The sequence below is a fragment of the Furipterus horrens genome, unplaced genomic scaffold (genome assembly GCF_987537825.1).
Source record: "Furipterus horrens unplaced genomic scaffold, mFurHor1.1.pri manual_scaffold_6, whole genome shotgun sequence".
In the NCBI taxonomy this organism is placed as follows: Eukaryota; Metazoa; Chordata; class Mammalia; order Chiroptera; family Furipteridae; genus Furipterus; species Furipterus horrens.
In genome coordinates, this window is record NW_028327176.1 from 91,390,051 (window position 1) to 91,410,242 (window position 20,192).

Here is a 20,192-nt window from a genome sequence, read left to right on the forward strand (position 1 = left end):
CAGAGAGGAGCGAGAGAGCATACTGAGTTCAGAAAATTGCAAATCCAGCTCAGTATGTGAGCTGCAGTGTATGGCATGAGGGAAGATAGAGCTGGGGAGATAAACAGGGGCCAATTATAAACATGATTGCCATGCTATTGAGTTGGATTTTGTCCTGGAAGAAGTTGGGACCACTTAATGATTTTAAGCATGGTTCACAGATATTTGTTTCAGAAACTTTACTCTGGCAGCAGTGTGGAGGAGAATTGGGGGGTGTGAGCATGGAAGCAGAGTCCAGGTAGAGCATTTAAACCTTTTCGGGCCATGGACCCCTTTGGTAATTTGATGAAGCCCATGGACCGTTTCTCAGAATAATGCATAAAATAAGATGCCTATGATTACATGGAATACCAATAGATCTAAACACATTTCTTTTATCCACGGACTATGGGACCTGTGGACCCTAGATAAAGCAACACTGAGTGAATGCTGTGGAAGGAGGACTGAGAATGAATGTGGGCTGAAACCTGGGTAGTTTAGTCTCTTTGGGCTGCTATAACAAAATAGACTGGGTGGCTTATAAACAATAAATTTATTTCTCACAGTTATGGAGGCTGGAAGTCCCAGATTATGGCACCCCCAGATTTGGTGTCTGATGAGAGCCTCCTTCCTCATTGATGCTGTCTTCTCACGGTGACCTCACACACTGGAAGGGATAAGGGACCTCTCTCCAGCCTCTTTTTAAGGGCACCGATCCTCATGGTCTGATCTCCTCCCAAAATCCCATCCTCAAACATCATCACATTGGGCATCAGGATTCAACATATGAATGTTGCATGGGGGGAGGGGGGCACAAACATTTCAGTCCCTAGCACTGGGGCAGGGAGGACTGAAGAGGAGGGCTTCAGTATAAGAGCAGAGACAGACTGGATGAAGGGTGAAGTAGAGGAGGTGGAGAGGAGAAGAGAGGCAGCAAGATTTCTGACATGGGCAACTGTGTGAAGGATGGTGTCATTTATTCGGAAGTCCAAAGTGCAGTTGTAGAAGCAACCACGGATGCTATCCATCAGTGGTGTGCAGCGTTTTGTTTAGTAGATGAGAGTTTATACTTTGAAAGTTTGTAAGTTGAAGTGACTTTGTCTAGAAGATGATGAGTGGGTTGTGGGGAAGAGATGACTTATTTTAGACTGGTTGAATGGATTTTTTGGTGAATTAGATAGCAGGTCAATGTACTTTTATATTGTATCTGTTTTAATTTAAACTTTTTATTGAAGTATAACATACATAGTGAACAATGCATAAATCTTAAGAGTGTAGCAGAATGAATTTTTGCAAAGTGAATATACCCATGGAACCAGCACCCGTATCAAGAAGTAGCATCCCAGCCCTTAACAAACCCTCCTCCTATCCCTTTCCAGTCACTGCCCTCCCCAAGGGTGATCACTCTCCTGACTTTTAACACCATAGTGTATCTTACACTTTTTCTTCTTAGTTATTTTTCTACTTTTTAATTGAGGTGTAATTAGTTTACTACACACATTTCAAGCATATACTTTGATGCATTGAAAAATATTTTATTTTTTAGAGCAGTATTAGATTCACAGCAAAATTGAATAGGAGGTACAGAAAGTTCCCCTATACTCCCATCCCCCCACACAAACAGCTTCCCTGTCAGCACACCCTACAAGAATGGTTCATTTGTTACTGTCAGTGAATCTCCTTTGACACATCATTATCACTCAGAGTCCATAGTTTAAAATAAGGCTCATTCCTGGTGTTGTACATTCTGTGGCTTTTGACAAGTGTATGGTGACATGTATCCACCATTATAGTGTCATACAGAATGGGCTCACTGTCCTAAAAAATTCTCTGTGCTATGCCTATTAGTATCCCTACTTCCTAGCAATCACTGATCTTTATCCTGTCTCCATAGTTTTGCCTTTTTCATAATATCGTAATGGCTGGAGTTATACAGTATGTAGTCTTTTCAGATTGGCTTTGTTTTTTTAATCAGTAATATACATTTAAGATTCTTCCATGTCTTTTCATGGCTTCATAGTTCATTTCTCTTTAGTACTGAATGATACTCAATTTTTTGGGTGTACAACAGTTTATTAATTCACTTATTAAAGGGTATATTGTTGCTTTCAAGTTTTGGCAATTAGGAGTAAAGCTGCTATGAAACATGGATGTGTAGGTGTTTGTGTGGACATGAGTTTTTAACCTGGTAAAACCAAGGAGTGTGATTGCTGGATTGTATGCTAAGAGTGTGTTTAGTTTTGTAAGAAACTTCCAAACTGTTTTCCAGAGTAGCTGTGCCATTTTGTATTCCCACCAGCAACAAATCAGAGTCTCTGTTGCTCCACATCCTTACCAGCATTTGGTGTTGTCATTGTTTTGGATTTTAGCCATTCTAATAGGTGTGTAGTGGTATCTCATAATAATTTGCAGTTGCTTAATGCTATATGATGTTGAACATCTTTTCAGATCTTCTTTTGTGAGGTGTCCAGGTCATTCGCCTATTTTAAAATCAGGTTTGCTTTTTTATTGTATCGGGTTGGCCAGAAAGTCCATTATGTTTTTTCCATATGAATGCTCTAGTTGTGTTTAGCTGTCTTCAATTTCATTGGAAACAATTTTGTTAGATTATGTTGTGACAGCTGTCATATCAGCATGCATTTAAAAAAACTTAAAACTGGTGAGTTTTTGTGCAGCCATTTAAATATCAAAGATGGAAGAAAATATGCAGCATTTTTGGTGTATTATGCTTTATCATTTCCAGAAAGGTAAAAACGCAACTGAAACATGAAAAAAGATCTGTGCAGTGTATGGAGAAGGTGCTATGACTGATCAAACATGTCAAAAGTGGTTTGCGAAGTTTCTTGGTACTATTGACGTTCTGGCCAAATAATTCTTTGCTGTGGGGCTGTTTTATGCATTGGAAGATCTTTAGCAGCACCCCTGGCCTCTACCCACTAGAAGCCAATAAGAGGAGATAGCCAATATACTCAGAATATCCAAATCAGTAGTTATTGGTGAAAATGAAAAATCTGTCTTTTATTTTACAGAAAAAACCTCATGGAGTTTTTGGGCAATCCAGTATTTTTAAAAAAAATCCTCACACTAGGACATGCTTATTGATTTTAGAGAGAGGAGAAGGGAGGGAGAGAAACATGGATGTGAGAGAGAAACATCGCTTGGTTGCCTCTTGTATGTGCCCTGACTGGGAAGCGAAACCCACAACCTTTGGGTGGTGATCACCCTCCAACCAACTGAGCCACATTAGCCAGGGCCTTAATGTATTTTAAAAGTTCTTTGTACCTTTGAACCTGATGTGTCTTGTTTGTAGCTTCACGGGCCAAGCCACAGTGCTAGAGCATAAGGACTTGTTATAACTGGGGCTCTTCAGCTCTCAACTGAACTGCTCTTTTAAAAACAAGGTACATTTAAAAAATAAATAAATAAAAGTTCTTTGTATATTTTGGGTAATAAGTTCTCTGATTATTAGATATGTCTTTTTGCAAATATTTTCTCCCATCTGTGGCTTGTCTTCTCCTTCTCTTAAGTTGGATGAATTTTTACATGCATACACTTGTATAACTACCACCTGCCCGGGCTGACAATAGTACATTTTCAGCACCTCAAGCAGGAGTCTCCTAGTGCCCTATCCCAGTTGATAACCCCAATCTAGTCCTACCTCTGTCATCATAGATTAGTTTTGCTTGTTTAAAAATTTTATGTAAATGGAATCATGTAATATTTACTCTTTTGTTTTTAGCTTCTTTTCCCTCAGCATTATGGCTGAGATTCATGTACATTTTTGTAGAGAGGTAATGATTTTTTTCACTGGTATGTGGTATTCTATTGTATGATAACATATCTGTTTAACTTTTTGAAGTTTTTTGGTTTTGGGGGCTTTATGAATAATGCTGCTATGAGCATTTTTGCATGTGTATTTTGGTGGACATAGCACTCATTTCTATTGGGTATATACCCGGCAGTAGAATTGTTGGGTTATAAGGTGTATGTATATACTGTAGTTTAGATTTGGTAGTTTTCTAAAGTGTTTGTATCAATTTCCATTCTCAACACCAGTATTTGAAGGTTCTGATTATTCCACGTCTTTGTCAATAGTTGATATTGACTGTCTCTTTCATCTTAGTTGTGTATAGGGTTATTGTATTATGGTTTTAATTTACATTTCTCTGATGACTGATGAAATTGAGCACTTTGTTGGCTGTTTGGCTAAACATCATGAGGTGCCTGTGCAAAGTCTTTTGCTTGTATTTTTATTGGGTTGCTTGCATTTTTCTTAATCATTTGTAGGAGTTAGCTTTGTAATCTTTTAAATCCTTTAGAGAAGTTACTAAGAATGTATTCATGTACTAAAACATTCAAACAATACAAATAGGTACATAATTAAAGGGATGTCTCCCTTCTAAGTGATACACTTAGTTTCACTTTCTAGTGAAAATCATGGTTAAGTTTCTGAAGTGTCTTTTTATAAGTTTTCTGTGCCTGTGCTGCATTTATTATGTTTTTCCTACACAAATGGTAACATACTAAACACTATACCTTGCTTTTTATTTTTTTAAAGGATTCATCTCATTAACAAAAAATATTTTGTTTGTTTTTAGAGGGAGGGAGGGAGGAAGAGAGAGAAACTTGGGTCATTTGCCTCTTGCACGCCCCTGACTGGGGACCTGGCCTGCAGCCCAGGCATGTGCCCCGATGGGGAATCGAACCAATGTTCCTTTTGGTTTGCAGGCTGATGCTCAATCCACTGAGCTACACCCACACCAGCCAGGGCTGTACCTTGCTTTTTTTTTTTTTTTCAAACTTAGTTATATTGTAAAGTTCTTTGCAAGTCATCATATACATTTCTAGCTGTTTTTTTAAAATGGCAGCACAGTATTCCATTAAGTGCATATACTAGAGTTAATTGAACCATGTCATTTAGTTAGTTCTTGATGAGTATTATTATTCTACAAAAATGGTGCCAGACATGTTGAATTTTAGGGCTATGGACTTTCTAACTGTGGAACTGCCTCAGGTGTTTGAAGTTTAGGAGAGAGAGGGAGAGCCAGAGCCATACCATTTAGGGTGACATGAGTACATATTGAATAGGTCATAGCTAATGGAGCAGGTAAGTTTACACAGGAAGTACCGTTAGAACAGTGGTCCACTCTGGAGTGGGAATGGGGTTGTCAGAACCACTCTGGTAGCCTTTTCTAAAAAACACATTACTGCTGCTTCCCCCAGCTCTAATTTAGTGTGTCCAAGGTGGGATTTGGGCAATGTGTTCTTCCCTTTTTTCCTTCCGTTGACTGCTACTCCTGCGTGCCATTTCCTTTTGAGATCCACTTGTATAGAGTGAGAAGATAGGTGAGGATGGAACCCTGAGCAACACAAGTAGAGTAAGAGGAGTCTGGGACAGAGATAGACGGACAGAAATAAGAGAAATTGGGTGAGTGTAGAGTCACTGAAACTGAGAGAGGGGATAGTTTAATGAAGTGGCAGTAGGGTCATGCTGTAGAGTAGTCAGTTAAGATGATGATCGGGACTTTGCTGCTGCTTAAAAGTGCTAGAAGAATTTAAATAATGCCTTAATCACATTGTATATCTCAGCAGTGTTCTGGCCCAGCAGGGTAGGGTTCTAGGATACCTTTTGTAGAGAATTGCTATGATTATATCCCCTGTGTACAAGAAATTAACAACTTCTGTTAATAATTATGAATTAATAATTATTTATGATTTTGGTTGCTACTCATTCTCTTCCAGTAATAAATTAAGTTTAAAATTTTTATGTTAGATTTTTAAAAAACAAAACTTGAACTTCTGACATTTTAGTTTTGAAGAGGTACTTTGTCCTTATAGCCTCTAGGTTTTTGTGGACAAGATTGAACTCACCTTGTCTGTCTTGATATTTTACTTAGTTTTATAGATTTAATCCTTCTCTCTCAGCTTTTGTTTTCCTAGAAAGAAGTCCCTTTTATGTAGTCTGAACTTTCATCCCTGTAAACATTCAGAAGTCTTTTCAATTGTCTTTTTGACAATTTGTTGTCTTTTTCAAGTGCATCTATGTTGCATTTCCCTCCCTTCTTTCAAGGGGGTATAGGTTGGGGTGAGTAGAAAGGAACTGATCATGTGGTAGGTAATGAAATTTGTTTCTTAGAAATAAAGCTCAGTATGTATTGTGTTTAGGAAAAATTAGACGAGGCATGAAATAAAATGTGGGAGCAAACTTCTTGTCTAATACTGATTTATGCTGTTTCATTCACAATTATGGGTTGTGTGTGTTAGTATAAGAGGGCAGGACAGAGTCCACACATAGTGTGATTGAGAGTTAAGGTCAAATTGCATTTTTCAGAGACAGTATTATGAAAATATTATTTTGTGCATGTTATTTTCTATAAACAGTTTTTAGTTTATTTAGCTATATGCTGTATTACGACTTTAAGGAACTTTACGTATTTCAGCATTTGAACTCTGTGGTCAAAGAGTTGTGTCATTTGAATTCATAGTTGAGTTTTTAAGAAAGTACCATTATATACCATCGTGTTAAAGGTAGGTATATTAATATTATATATGTGTTAATGCTAAATATACATGAAGATATATTTTAAATTTGTTTAAAATTACATTGATACAGTTTAATAGTCTCAAGTATGATAGCAACTTGCTGTTGCTTCAGGCCAGGAAGGTGAGGTTGAAGCTATTTTGACTTCCTCCTGGATCTGCAGACAAGGACAACGGGCTGTATTTTAACTTAGAAAGATTAGAAAGTTAGTGCTTGAGCTCCTGGTTTGACAGAAATTAGAATTAGATTTGTCTTTGAAGTGCTGCTGATAAGTTGTTTTAGCTGAAACCTTGGGATTGTCATTTTATAGTTTTGAAAGGTGACCCGTCCCGCAGGTCGAGCAACGAGGACCCTAGAGGGGGAGTGAGGCTGAGAAAGGGACAAGAGGCACAAAGAATGGAGACAAGACAGTGCTCTGATCAAGTCTCATTTATTCTTAGTCAAAACAGTATTCTTATAGCTCAGGAGAGGAGGAATTTTTCATTCGGTGGGAACGCAGCTGCAGCTTGGGCGTTATCTGGTAGATATGAGTTAAACCGCAGGACAACAATCCCAGGGACAGAAAGAGGGTCGTTGCCCTAGTAAGGAGTAAACAACTATTATGGGATGGTGAGGCCATGCCAAGCAGAACTTTAGGATGCCAGTTAGTAAGACTTCAGCTGAGGAACTTTTTAGTTCCCCACAGGTCCCCCTTTTTTATTTTATGTAAGCTGAGAGCCTCGCGGGGACTGCGCCTGTCTTAGGTCAGGAGATCACCACACGGAGCCAGCCTTACCTTACCCGTCATTGGTTATCTAAGGCAGCTTCTTTTTGGCCAGATACCTGTCTTAGGCGGCGGCTGGCAAGGCATGTGGTCTCCAGTTGCCCGTCATTGACTGTCCAGTCCAGCTCACCGAGGCATTAGTTACGTGTATGAGCATCATGGTAAGTTGCAGTCTCAGCTTGTTCTAATTTATGATAATGGACCTGTATTGGCTGCATTTGTATGGCATCTATTTGTTGCTTGATAAAGGCCATCACTTTATTGAAAATGAAAGGTCCTAAGGATAGCAGCAGGAGTAGCCCTAAGAGAGGTCCTAAAAGTGGGAGGAGATAGGGAAGGGCCCCATTAAGTCCGCTCCACAGGGGATTTTCGAAGAGTTCTCTTCTTCTTTTCACTAGGTCTTCCTGCAGCTTCTTTATTTTGTCTCGGACGATGCCCGATTTGTTGGCATAGAAGCAGCAACGTTCCTGCAAAGCCAAGCATATTCCTCCCTGTTCTGCTGTTAGCAGGTCTAGTCCCCTCCTATTTTGGAGAACTACTTCAGCTAGGGAGTCTAACTGATCTTGGATGTCATTAATAGTGCTGGACAAAGCTTGAACATCATTAATTAGCTGATTAGAGAGCTTTGTGTAGGAGTGAACTGCAATTCCTAACCCTGTTGTCCCTGTAGCTAACGCTCCTGAAACGCCTAACCCTACTAGTAGGGGGATGAATGATACTGCTCTTTTGTGGCGTCCTGCAATGTAGTCTAAACTGGGAATGGGAACAGGGTCATCTCCGGAAACTATATCTATGTCTGGCAATAAGGTAGCTAGGACACATATTCCTGTCCAATTGTTGGGCAAGGATGAAAATGCTAAATTTCCTCCACAAACAAACACCTGCCCTTTGCCTGGGCAGAGGGAGCTGCCATGGTTCACTATGCTACTACAATTAGCAAATTCAACAAATCCAACATGAATATCAAAGCTATTATTTTGAGACTTACCTTGGAGGCAGAGGGAAGCAGGAAAATACATGGGCTGTACTCTAAAGGGCAAGCTGGGGCTACAATTTTGATGAGACTCATTAAAGGAGGCGATATTAGCAGGAATGGCTAAGGGCATAGGTGTGCCTAAAGTCATACATAGCCAGCAGTCTGCAGCTAGTTGGGGGTTGGAGATGATAAGGGCTCTGTGGGTGGCCGTCAAGATGTCAGTGGTCTGGGTATCTAGATCTATACCCCGTGGTTTAGGTAACGCCAGAGGGTGGTAATTGATTTTTGGATGCAGGTTTGTTATGAGGTGTTCTATTTGTTTTTGTACTGAGATTTCTCTTATTCTATCTTGAGGACCACCACCATCAGAAACATGTACAGGGGCCTTCTTATGCCAGCATACTGGCTTTCTAACAGTGCCTTGGCAAGAGGCCTGTAGATACTTAGTAGACCCAATTGGTGAAGGGTTAGACCCCCAGTCTCCTTGGTCAATAGCATTTTGTACTTTCTGTAGTATGGCAGTAAAATAAATGACATTAGAGGAGGTACATTCCTGTACTGACTCATAACAGGTAGAATGCATCTGATTATAGATGGTGGTGCATTTCTTGGGACATGCTCCTGGTTTGCCATTAGTAGCGGGTATGACAGGAGGCTTATTTACACAATACCACCTCGGTTTAGAAACCCCTGTATCAGTTACATCATATGCGAGGTAGGCCTTGTTGGTAGGCCGCTCCGATGTCAGAGCACAAGCGTATATAGCCGCTTAAATCAGTTTTCTTTTTGTATGGCCTAATAGCTGCCTGGCAGGCAGCATTTGCATTTTCGAAGGCCAATTGCTTGACAAAATCTGTGCCTGCATCGGCGCTGCCAAAAATTCTACCAGCTGCAGTAATGAGTCTATGGACAAAATCTGCAAAAGGCTCATCTGGTCCTTGTTTAATGTTAGTGAGAGAGGAGCTCATATCACCCTTAGTGGGGAGCTTCCTCCATGCTCTTGTACCTGCTGACTGAATTTGAGCAAAAAGTCCTGGATCATATTGCTTTTGATTGTCACTAATTGCATAGTTGCCTTCTCCAATTAACATATCAAAATTCTACCTATTATTTGCCTGCATATTGCGTCTAGCAGTATCCTTACAGATTTCTACATATTCTGATTTCCATAGGAGATAGTCTCCTCCAGCTAGGGTCGCTCGAGCCAAAGTTCGCCAATCACTTGGAGTGAGCCACTGATCTGTGACCGATTCTAAGATGGCCATAGTGTAAGGAGCCGTGGCTCCGTATTGAGCTACTGCTGTTTTCAATTCTTTTATGACTTTGAAATCAAATCCAGTGTGGTGTCGCCAGGCCTGTCCCTGGGCATTTACTGTTTCTGATACCGGAAATGCTTCCATTTCCTCCAAGCCTGGTATTGGGGTATTTTGGGGTATTTTGGGGGCTGCTTCTCTGACTGGGGGCCTCTGGCTCGGAGGGCCCTCCAGAGAAGGCTCAATTTCTTTTTTCTGCTTTCCTATTTTTAGCCCCTCTAATTGTCTTATTAATTCCTGATGTTCCTTCTCTAATTTTATTTGTTCTTTTAAATGTTCAATTTTATCCCTCAGTTCTTTTCGAGGATCAAGGACAGGGTACGCAGAGAGGGGAGCAGAGGGTGAGGTATAGGGCAGTGGCCTTGTTTTCAGAGGCGGACAGCCAAGGTTATTGTATCTGGCTGCCTCTTCCGCCAAGCTATCCCAATCAACCTCTTCCTCATCAGAATTATTTGCAGTATATTCTGATAGGTCTGGATATAACTTCTTTTTTGATTTTACCGACACTTCTTTAGGTGCCGCAGCTCCCCCTTCAGTAGTCTGACCCTTTGACAGCTTACTCTTTGGACTGTTCTGTTCTCCTTTCGGTTTGACTACCTTGTCCTTACCGTCACTCTCAAGAGATATTAAATCATCCTCCTCTCAGCTGTCATTTCCCTTATTTTTTCTACTTTCCTCCTTATGCTCTGTCTTTAAGATATTTTGACCTTTTTCTACTACATTAGCTACTACAGGATCACTATGCCTTTGAGATAGGAGTTCATCTATTAGATTCCAATAACAGAAGGCAGTTACAGGAACCTTCTCTGGACCAAATGTATCATAAAAGTCTTTTAAAGCATCTCCTACTCTTTTCCACCGTCGTGGATCAATGTTCCCTTCAGTGGGAAACCAGGGACATAAGTGTTTGATATAATCAAAATATTTCAGCAACTGTTTTACTTTAACCTTTACTCCTTGTGCCTTTAATGCCTGTCCGAGCTGTTCAACAAAAAGCTCATGTCGGCTCATTTCTTGACCCATGATCGCCGTTCACTTACCGAGGTGAGGTCAACGCGGCAGGTTCCCGCGTAGCCTTTTCCTCTTCTCTACTTGGCCGGCTCCTCGAACGGCGTCCTTCACTGAGTCCCCCGTTCTCGGGCCCCACGTTGGGCGCCACTTGACCCGTCCCGCAGGTCGAGCAACGAGGACCCTAGAGGGGGAGTGAGGCTGAGAAAGGGACAAGAGGCACAAAGAATGGAGACAAGACAGTGCTCTGATCAAGTCTCATTTATTCTTAGTCAAAACAGTATTCTTATAGCTCAGGAGAGGAGGAATTTTTCATTCGGTGGGAACGCAGCTGCAGCTTGGGCGTTATCTGGTAGATATGAGTTAAACCGCAGGACAACAATCCCAGGGACAGAAAGAGGGTCGTTGCCCTAGTAAGGAGTAAACAACTATTATGGGATGGTGAGGCCATGCCAAGCAGAACTTTAGGATGCCAGTTAGTAAGACTTCAGCTGAGGAACTTTTTAGTTCCCCACAGAAAGGTATTGAAAATTTTTGGATATGGGCTTAATACTACAACATCATTGAATGTAGAAAGTAAGTTTCAATTGCTCATTCTTCATCAGTTTTTTTGCTTTTTTTAATATTGAGATAATTCACATACTATAAAATTCATTCTTTAATGTTTACAGTGTAGTGATTTTCAGCATATAAAAAAAATCGTGCAACCGTTATTATCATCCAATTCCAGAAAATTTCACCTCAAAAAAGAAATCCTCTACCCATTTGTAGTCATTCCAAATTTCTCCATCTCTCTGGCAACCACAAATCTTTCTGTTTTTATGATTTGCTAATTCTGAACATTTCACATAAATAGAATCATAAAATATATGTATGGCTTTTGTGTCTGACTTTTTACTTAGAATAATGTTTTCAAGGCTTATCCATGTTGTAGCATACATTATTATTCCATTGCCTTTTATGGCCGAATATTCCATTGTGTGGATGTATGTTTTATCAGCTCATCAGTTGATGGACATTTGGGTTGTTTCTGTTTTTTGGGTATTAAGAATAATACTGGACATTTGTGTACAAGTTTTTGTTTGAATATGTGTTTTCAATTCTGTTGGGTATATATCTAGGAAGGGAATTGCTGGGTCATATGGTAACTCTGACTTTTTGAATAACTGCCAGACTTCCAGAGCAGCTTCACTGTTTTACGTTCCCATCAGCAATGTATGGGGGTTCCAGTTTTCTCCACATCCTTGTTAACACTTGTTATTGTTCTTCTTTTTGATTAGAGCCATCCTAGTGGATGTGAAGTGGTATCTCATTGTAGTTTCAATTTGCATTTGCCAATGATTAATGATGTTGAGCTCCTTTTCATGTGTCTATTGGCCATTTGTATATCTTCTTCAGAGAAATGGCTGTTCAAATCCTGTGCCCATTTTTAAATTGGGTTATATGTCTTTTTATTGTGGAATTGTAGAAGTTCTTTTTTTTTTTTTTTAAATAAATGTGTCCTTTAAAAAAAATTTATTTATTTATTTATTTTTAGAGAGAAAGGAAGGGAGGGAGAAAGAGAGGGAGAGAAACATCACTGTGTGGTTGCCTTTCACTTGCTTCCCCAACTGGGGACCTGACGTGCAACCTAGTCATGTGCCCTGACTGGGAATCAAACCAGCGAAACTTGGTTCGCAGCCGTTGCTCAATCCACTGAGCCACAGCAGCCAGGGCCTAGAAGTTCTTTTTATGTATGTATTCAGGATTCTATTTTCTGATTAGATAATGATTTGCAAATATTTTCTCCCATTCTGTAGGTTGTTTTTCACATTTTTGAAAATAATGTTCTTTGAAATGCAAAAGTTTTTAGTTTTGATGAAGTCCAGTTTATCTTTTTCTTTTTGGTTGCTTGTGCTTTTGGTGGCATATCTAAGAAAGTGTCACCTTAAATCCAAAATCATAAAGATTTACAACTCTTTTATTTTCCCTCCAATTGTCTTACAGTTTTAGCTCTTCTCTTACATTTAAATCTGCTCTATTTTCGTTGTTTTTTTTTTTTTTTTTTTTTTTGTATATGGTATGAGATAGGACTCAGACTTCATTCTTTTGTGTGTGCATGTCTAACTGTCCCCCACACGACTTGTTGAAAAACTATTCTTTCCCCAGAATATTCTTGGCATTCTTTTTGAAAATCAGTTAACTATAAATGTAACAGTTTATTTCTGGACTCTCAGTTTTATGCCATTGATCTATAATGCCTATCTTTATGCCACTGTTTTGAGTACTTCCTTTGTAGTATCTGATAAGTTTTGAAATCAGGAAGTATGAGTCCTCCAACTTTGTTCTTTTTTATCAACATTGTTTTGGCTAATTTTGGTCCTTGCATTTCCATATGAATTCTAGGATCAGCTTGTCAATTTCTGCAAAGAGGCTAGCTAGCAATTTGATAAGGGGTTGCATTGCATCTGTAGGTTTGAGGAATGTTGCCATGTTAACTATTTTTTGTGTCGTTGAACATTGGGATATCTTTCCATTTATCTATGTCTTCAGTTTCTTTCAACGATGTTTTATAGTTTTCGGTGTATATCTTGTACCTCTTCTGTTAAATTTATCCCTATTTTATTTGCTTTGATACTGTAAGTGGAATTCTTTCTTAATTTCACTTTCAGATTGTTCATTGATAGTGTATAGAAATACAGTTGATTTTTGTGTGTTGATCTTGTATTCTGTGGAATTTATTAGCTCCTATATATATATATATATTTTTTTTGGTGAATTTCTTAGGATTTTTATACATATAAGATCATGTCATTTGCAAATAAGGAGAGTTTTACTTCTACCTTTCCAATCTGAATGCCATTTATTTCTTTTTCTTGCTTAAATGCCCTGGCTAGAACCTCCAATACAAGGTTGAATAGAAATGATAAGAGCAGAGATTGTTGTTTTGCTCCTGCCCTTAGGGATAAAGCTTTCAGCCTTTAATCATTAAGTAATGAAGTTAGCTGTGGTGCCTTTTATAAGGTTGAAGGTCTGTCTATTCTTAGTTTGTTGAGCACCCCCTCCGCACCCTCTGAAGGAGCGTTGGATTTGGCCAGTTGCTTTTTCTGTGTATATTAAGATTGCCATATGGTTTTTGTCCTTTAATTATCAATATATATTCTATTAGGTTGATTTTCTGATGCTAAACTAACCTTATATTCCTGGGATAAATCCCACTTAGTTTTTTTAGTGTGTAATCCTTTTTATTTGTTGTTGGATTTGGTTTGCTGGTATCTTACTGAGAATTTTTGTATCTTATGAGATTCTGGTCTCTTGTTTTGTTTGTTTTTTAAAATATTTTTTTTTTGGTGACATTTTTGGTTTTAGTATTTTAGAATAATAACTGGCCTCATAGATTAAGCTAGGATGTATTCCCTCCTTTTCTACTTTTTGGGAAAAAGCTCGTGAATAGTTTGTATTTGGTAGAATTCATCAGTGAACCCATCTGTGCCTGGGCTTTTCTTTGTAGAAAGTTCTTCGGTTACTAATTTCCTATTTTTCTGTTGTTTCTGGTCTTTCTGTCGTTACCTTCTGCTTGCTCTTTTTCTCATGTTTTAAGGTAGATTAGTTTGATTTGAAATTTTTTTTCTCTCTTTTCTTCTTTCTCTCTCTTTCCTTTCTTGAAGGGAGGGAGAAAGAAATGGAAGAGGGTAATGATATTCCCTTTGCCAAACAAGAGACTCCAGATGAACCTTAAGTTTTTGAGTAATAGCTTAATGGACAGAGACTATTTCTCTAATATCTAATTTTCTTTTTTCCTCTAACATTTTATCTTGAAAAAATTTTGATACAATTTTCAGTTATCATGAAAAGGAAAAATTGAGAGTTCTATACAAATTGTACAGCCATTTACCTACCACCTAGATTTTGTTTTAGTTGCTTTTTATCCTGCTATTTATCTATTAATCCATCTTTAAAATTTTTTTTTCTAAGTATATTGCAAACATCAGTACATTTTACCCCATGCATTTCAACGTGCATATTAGTTTAACATTAGAACTTTTTTTGAAGTACAATTCACACAATGAAAAACACAGATCTTAAGAATACTGTTTGATGAGTTTTGACAAGTGTATATACCTGTGCACATAACCTCTATCATATCCCAGACCTTTACCAACATTTACAGGGGTGAGGCAAAAGTAGGTTTATAGTTGTTTGTATGGAAAATAACACAATAATTAACAAAAATAATTTAAGAATAAACTGTGTTTTTGTGTACTCACAACTGTAAACCTGCTTTTGTTTTGCCACACCCTGTGCACTATACCACATTATATGTTACTCAGACTTCAGAAAGCTCCTCTCATGGCCCTTTCCAGTCAGTCTTCCACTCCTCCTCCTCTTTCCCTCCCCAGGCAACCAACCACTGCTCTAATTTTTTTCCTTACTGTAGATTAGTTTTGTCTGTTGAGAGTCATGTAAATGGAATCATATGGTATGTACTCTTTCTGGTTAAGGCTCATTTGATTCAGTGTCATGTTTTTGATTTCGTCAGTGTTGAGTGTATCATTAGTACATTCCTTTTTATTACTGCATAGTACAGTGTTATTAAGTAGTATTCCATTGTGTGATTATAACACCATTTTCTTTGTTTATTCTGTTTATAGATACCCTCATTTGCTTCTTAAATAATAATACTAATACAGAAATCAGTTATCAGCAAACCCGACATCAGGAAATGGACTACAATAGATTCTAATTTTCTTAGATAACTTTATATTCCAACCTTGCCTTTTCTGGTTGCCTCAAGTCTTTGATTTTAGGTAAAGAGAGCCAAGGATGTTGGTTCCCACTCCCTCAAAGCCTTGCTAGGCCAGACTTGTTCCTTCCCTGTAACTCAGTCCTCTCTAAACATATCCTCTTAGCAACTGTAAAGTGTTTTGGGACGTGATGAAGTGTGGGTTGAAACCAGCATGGTTCATAATTTTCCTGATTCTTTATCTTAAAATGAGCCCTTGCTTATCCTTGAAGATGCTTATCTTTCAGAGGTTTTTCTTTTCCTGCTTAGATTTAAAAATGAAAATCTCCTTTTGGAATTTGTTTTAGAATTTGAACTGCCTTGTATTCTAGAGTATGTTTAGTGTTCTCCACCTCGGTACCTATGCTCTTGCAATTCCCTCTGTTACAGTGTGTCTCCCTTCGTGTATCCAGGCCCTTATTAAATACCTGTGAAACTTTCTCTGATCCCACGCTGATGTTGGTTTTCACTGTAAGAGTACAGCACTGACTTGTGTGTATACATGTCTGAGTTCATTGTAAGCTGTTTGAGTGCTGAGACCATCTCAGTCATCTTTATTTCCCCCACAGTACCTCACACTGTGCTTTACTTAATGTCTTGAGTGGAATATACTCCTAGGTGCACAATATTCCACTGAACCCAAGGCTTAGCAGAAACTGGGAGTGTTATACAAAAGTAGAAAATGATAATATGAAGTCATCAAGCATCTAATAATGGCAGCTGATATTTCTGTACCACTGTATATATACAAACTCTTTCACCTAAGTTTAATTGTACACTTCTGACTAGCGTGGGGAGGGTTGCAGGGCTTTTCTGTCCCCAACAACTGAGCATAGTCAGTCAGGAGCTTGGCTCCAGCTTATTCATCTAGAGGGAGTTGGAGCTGGAACTCAAATCTAGTATGTAAGTGTTTGAGGCAATCATGTAATTTATACTTAAGATTTTTATTCCGGTAGGTTCTGCTTTAAGAAGAAACAATATCTGAGATACAAAATGAATTGACCATAATTGAATTCTTGGCTTTATTAAAAGAATTCTTTATTATTTCTGGGGATACATTAACCAGAGAGTTAATTTGCAACAGTTTGATTTCTGTCATCCATTGGCAATATACTGGATATGAAAGTTCCTTTTTATATTTTTTATAGTTTGAGACTTTAAAGAAATAAATTTTAACTTGTGTAAAATTATTTGCTCACATTAACAAGTGCTAATAAAATGTTATCAGTTAGCTTCATACTAGATACTGTTTTAGGCAGTCTGCACTGTAGACACAGAAAATGATTTGAGTGACCGTTTTCTCAATTCTCTGTAGTATGATATACATAATTAGTACCATTCTAGATGCATAGGAGAGAAGTTAATTTGTCACATACAAAGGATGCCTTAGGAAATAGGTTGGCAGACTACTGCCCAGAACCAAATTTAGCCAAAGAACTAAGACTTAAAAAAAAAAAAAAAGATTGTGTTTATTTATTTTCAGAGGGAGAGGAAGGGAGGGAGAAGAAAGGGAGAGAAACATGGATGTGTGAGAGATACATCTATTGGGTGCCTCTCTCACGCCACCAACTGGGGACCTGGCCCACAACCCAGGCATGTGCTCTGGCTGGGAATCGAACTGGAGACCTTTCAATTCTCAGGCAGGCCAGTGCTCAATCCACTGAGCCACACCAGCCAGAGCTAAGACCGTTTTGTTTTGTTTTATTAAAAATAAGAATGGCTTTGTTTTTAGATCATTGGAAAAAAATTTCTCTGAAAATTATATGAAATTCAAATTACAGTGTCCATAGTTTCATTGGAACACAGTCACACTCATTCATTTACTTAACTGTTGACAGCTGCTTTGGAGCTCCAGTGGCAGAATTGAGTAGTTGTGACAGAGAGACCATGTGGTCTGAAAAGCCTCAAATATTTACAGGGAAGGATTGCCAACTTCTGTCTTCGGGCACTAGTGCTTAACTTTTTCCTATGGAACTACAGTTGAGAAAGGCTAAGATTACCAATGAAGTCACCTGTTAGATTGCTCTGGCATTCTTTGTCTTTAAGAGAGGAGGGTATGTGTATCACAACTGTTTTGAGAATTTCATCCTTTCTTGGCTCTGAAACAACATTCTGTGTCACTTGGCTTTGACAGTTGAAGCTTGGATTGGGCACCCAGGTTTTATTTTGTTCTAACATGCTGAGTTTGACTAATCCATTGTATTTGACACTTTGAAAAGCACTTTTTTAATGGCTCACATTGAGATTTGCTTTTGAGAAGCTACTAATTGGCAGTTCTAAACTGGACAGATTGAGGCCAGGTAAAGCCTGTAGGTGCCTGTCAGACAGCAGTGAAGTTAAAAATCACCTGCTGTCAACACTAGGGAATTTTATTATCATTTTCATTTTTAAATAAAGGAAGAATCATTAGATTCCTGGAGCTGCCGCACTCAATGGGGAAAACGGATAGTCTGCCTCTGTGGAATATTTCCTTTGTCTCTGTAGCCTCATCATAAATTAATGTCTGCTAACCTCTTTCTGACTTTGGTTAAAAATTGTATCTGGTAAGTTTTTAATTAGCAAATGCAGAAATAGAACTACTTGAGTTGTTGTAACTTAAACTAGCCACGGAACTTTTAAACTGGAGAGGGAGCTGTCTAGCTTAGAAAATGACTGAGTTTATCAGTGAAGATCTGTTTGAAAAAAATAGAGATATGTTTGCTGCTTTAATGCTGATAGTTTTGTATTATATGAAGATGAAGATAATTATCTAATAGAGAAGCTGTTGACTTCTTCCTTTGAACTTTTGTTTTGTATGGAACTTTTATAACTTTTTTTTAAACTGAATTTATTGGTGTGACATTGGTTAATAAAATTATGTAGGTTTCAGGTGTACAGTTCTATAATACATCATCCATATATTGTATTGTGTGTTCACCACCCCAAGTCAAATCTCTTTCCATCACCATTTATTCCCCTAAATACCCTCTTGAACCTTCTCCCACCCCTCAAACTTTTATAACTTTCATCTAGCTTTGACAAGTGAAGCTCTTCAACATCATGTTTTCCTGTAGAAGTAGTCCTTTAAATAAAATATCAACTCCAAGGTTTGACAAGTCTTATGACACATCAGCCAGTAGTGTTGTATTATTATTAAGGTTATTGGAATAAACTACCTTACAAGTTGAGATGAATTAGCTCAGATTCTGCATTCCCACTGCCCTTCAGCAATAGTAGCAGATGGCCAGAAAGTTGGAGTAAAGGTGGTGGGTGAGGGAGAAGTGGTTAGTGCAGGTGACCACATCCTAGAGCCAGAACTCTCCTTTTAGAGTCGCTGTGTGCTACTTCTTTTCTCTTTTTGTCTTACCCCATCCATTTTTTGGGGGGAAGGGTGGTAAGTAATTTATGAACACTTATCTTCCCTAATTATTTGCCTCATTTAATACTTTATGCCTGTGTCATTAGTTTTATTTCAAAACCTGACCATGTTAAAAAAATTGATTGATTTGAGAGAGAGACAGACAGACATCAGTTTGTTATTCCACTTATTTATGCATTCATTGGTTATTCTTTCTATTTTTTTTGATTTCAAGTACTTTTATTTATTTATTTTTATTTTTATTTTTTTTTACAATTTCTTTTATTTTTTGCTTTTTCAATTACAGTTGTCCCATTTTTCCCCTATTGCTCCCCCCACCTAGCCCATCCCTTCTTCCACAATCATTTCCCTCCCCGTTGTCCATGTCCATGAGTCATTTATACACGTTCCTTGACTAGACCCTTCCCTTACTTATCCCCCTTCTCTCCCTCCCCCCTTCCCCCTACTGACTACTGTATGTGCCCTGATTGGGGATTGAACCCATAACTTTGGCGCATTGGAATGATGCTCTTCCTAGCTGAGCTACCTGGCTAGGGCCAGAACTTTACCATATTTAAGATGAAATAGAATTGTGATAATAGCAGGAAAATGTCCTCCTGAAGAATAGCTGATGGGCTTAAAACTTGATTTAATCATGTACCTTGTGGAAGGGATTATGATGGCCCCAAGGAAAGAATGAGTGAGGCTTTGTGGGCTCTGCCATTTTCCCCTGTCCTTTCCCATAGTCTCACCTAGGTGTGGACTCTTTCTCTGCCGTATCCCTTCCTCTGCTCCCTTCTGCTTCTCCTTGGTGCTGCCACTACTGCCTGCTGCAGGTACCTGAAAGATGGCTGTGTTGTATCTAATCAACAAGTTGAGCAGTGGATCATTAGGAAGAATATTGCATTCACCCTGGGCACAGCCCCAGTAGGTTTACTGCTTCAGTGGGGGCTTGCTTCTAGCCCTCAAAGGAAGATGGATAGGAGTAAACATAGATAATTGAAACATAACCATTAATATTTACACATATGTGTTAACAGAAACAAGATGCTTTTCTTTCCGTTGAAGCTCTTTGGAGTCAGTCAGGAGAAGCCTTTTGGAAGAGGTTAGGTTTTCTATCTGCAGAAGAATAGACTGAGGTTAATGAAGAGATTTTAAAAATTGGGATTAGGAATAGGAGTGGGAGTGAATCAATCAACACATTATACTGTTGATTTTGTGCCAGGCAGGTTCTAGGTACGGGGGGTACAAGAGCAGGTCTTTGCCCTCTTGTAGCCTATGTGAGAGTGACATGTCTACTGGGTGACATAGTTACGAATGTAGCAGATGGCCTAAGTGGGGGTATACAGTAGTCCCTCTCTATATCGTGGCCTCACTGCATCGTGGGGTTTTAAAAAATACTATATATATTTATTGTGGATTTTTTGCTGTATTGTGGGATTTTGCGGTACTGTGTATGTTGTTAAAGTTATGT

At 38.6% G+C, this 20,192-nt stretch overlaps 1 protein-coding gene and 1 non-coding gene across 4 annotated transcripts in view; both read left to right on the top strand.

Moving 5' to 3' along the window:
- ZFAND3 (zinc finger AN1-type containing 3) overlaps nucleotides 1-20,192 on the top strand; it is a 347,078-nt gene that overhangs the window by 13,590 nt on the left and 313,296 nt on the right. The window lies entirely within an intron of this gene.
- LOC150006953 (small nucleolar RNA SNORA50) lies at nucleotides 3,295-3,427 on the top strand. The gene has a single exon (XR_016512149.1). It is a non-coding gene; the product is annotated as a small nucleolar RNA SNORA50 (small nucleolar RNA).